General features: G+C 49.2%; 1 protein-coding gene across 8 annotated transcripts in view; it reads right to left on the reverse strand.

The window, feature by feature from the left end:
- Positions 1–1,982, reverse strand: part of ELAVL2 (ELAV like neuron-specific RNA binding protein 2) — a 163,179-nt gene that overhangs the window by 135,096 nt on the left and 26,101 nt on the right. Inside the window, exon 1 of one of the 8 annotated variants that reach the window (XM_014546582.1) lies at positions 352–481. The exons of the other annotated variants lie outside the window; for them this stretch is intronic. The gene's annotated coding sequence lies outside the window, so the exon portion shown is untranslated. Of the gene's footprint in view, positions 1–351; positions 482–1,982 lie in introns of those variants that run through there. 8 annotated transcript variants of the gene reach the window in all.

Here is a 1,982-nt window from a genome sequence, read left to right on the forward strand (position 1 = left end):
AATGGCCAACTCTTCACCGAGGGGGCGTCCACCTTGCCTTGGCCTGCCTCCACGCCTAGGTCAATCGCTTTTCCCAAGAAAAACCTGTGCGTGTCCTCAGACTCTGCCCCACGACTGGGAGTTAAAACCGACCCCCCCCCCCCCCCCCCCCCCCCCCCCCCCCGCCCCAGCCACGCGGCGGGAGCACGTTTCTACACCTGCTCAGCCGCTTAATTACCAGAGCACCTGTCGTGTTGGGTGGCTTGGTTTGGATTCTTTGTTTTTATTGCAAAGGCTTCTGTCTTAACCCTCCCCCCTTAGAAAAAAACCACAAAAAAAACTACATTTAAAAATATCACCTGTCATACCTACCTGAAATCGCAGAAGGTAAGAGAGGAACTGAACAGTGGGCCACTGAGTCGCTGCAAGAATGTGACCGACCGAGGTTACAGCTTCAAGGGCATGATGCGGGTTTGATGCAGCAAGGTCCGCTAAGGGCGCCCAGCGCTCCCCGCCCCCACGCGACGGGCGGAGCTGGGGAAGAAGGGGGGGCGGCCTCCTCTAACCCAGGGTGGGGGGCCAGGGAGGCTAACTTGCCTGCTTCTCAAATCACGCATAGTAAACTAGGAGTCTCAACCACCCACCAAATGGAAACAGACCATTCCTCAGTTTGGGGGACCCAGGCTGGGGACATCAAAAATAGCTGATTCTATATAAGCATAAGGTCATTGAATTGCAAATCTGATTTGCAATTAAATGACCTTAATTGACTTTGTAGGGGTTCCTGGGGAAAGTGCTCGAAGCGCCTGCACCTCTTTGACCTCCCTCTAAAAAGTTAATTATAATGTTCTCATAGCAGGCAGGCAGGATTGCTAAAAATGCATGTTTCCAAACGTTAGGCAAAAATAAAAAATAAAAAAATGGGCCTACAGATTTGCCAATCCACGCCTAAACCTCTTAGAATGCCCTACGCCCTACTTCCTAAAGCTGACTTCTTGAAGTTATAGGAAACCTCTCCAGTTTTACAAGTCTTCCAAAATACTTGGGCCTGCAAACTGCGTTCTAGTGCAGAACTCCAGAACAGGACAGCTTTACAAAGTGGGGTGCCCACGCACTTGGTTAAGAGAGAGAAAGGCGATGGAGTGGTGCCAGGTGTAAGACAGACCCAGGGAATGACAGCAATAACGAAGAGAAACGGTTAAATTTTTAAACATCCCCCAAAAGGCAACTTTGAAGCACTCAACATTTTCGGGTTTTTGCGCACTTATTTGCTCAGATGCCGAGAAATATGTTAGATGCCCCATGTGAGAAGCCATTTTACCAACGAAGCCTTATGAGACCAAACAGATTCCCAGCCCTTCCAATCCCCCAAACAGGCACACCATTTCCCTGACCTTTAAAAGCCGATTTCCAATTAGGAAAATTCCTTTGGTTACCATTGTCTGCTTTGTCCCCTCCCCCACTCTAAGCCTACATTTTTTTTTTTTTTAGGTTGCAGTGTAGGCCTAAAACATTAAGCACCTCCATCTCCCTCCCACTCCCAACATCCAGAGATGAGTAAAACAAATAGGAGTGTGGGGAAGGGCTGAAGGGTTAGAATCTTAACCCACAGTTTTTGTGCATGAGGAGGGGAGGGGAGAGAACCCGTGCATTTTGGGGAGAAAAGTAAAGAGACATCAAACCCGGTGCAGCAGTGTTAGGAGTAAACACTAAATGATCGACTCTTTCTCTCACTCGCGCCACAATACAGCCAGCTGGTAATTACCAGAGAAAATACCCAGCCTCCACATCAGTTTCGCTAACCCGCACTTGAAAATGGAAAACGGGGAACACATCCAACCTCCAATTTGCCACAGTTGTATAGCTCTCGTGTTAATTCTTTACAGACGTGAAATAGGTGGGTACGCAGCAACGTGCTGGGCATAAATTAAGCAACAATGGCCACTCGAGGTCCGGTTCACCGCGGAGCTCCACGGTGGGCACTGCCACCTTGACATCCCAAC

The sequence above is a fragment of the Myotis brandtii genome, unplaced genomic scaffold (genome assembly GCF_000412655.1).
Source record: "Myotis brandtii unplaced genomic scaffold, ASM41265v1 scaffold452, whole genome shotgun sequence".
Classification (NCBI taxonomy): Eukaryota; Metazoa; Chordata; class Mammalia; order Chiroptera; family Vespertilionidae; genus Myotis; species Myotis brandtii.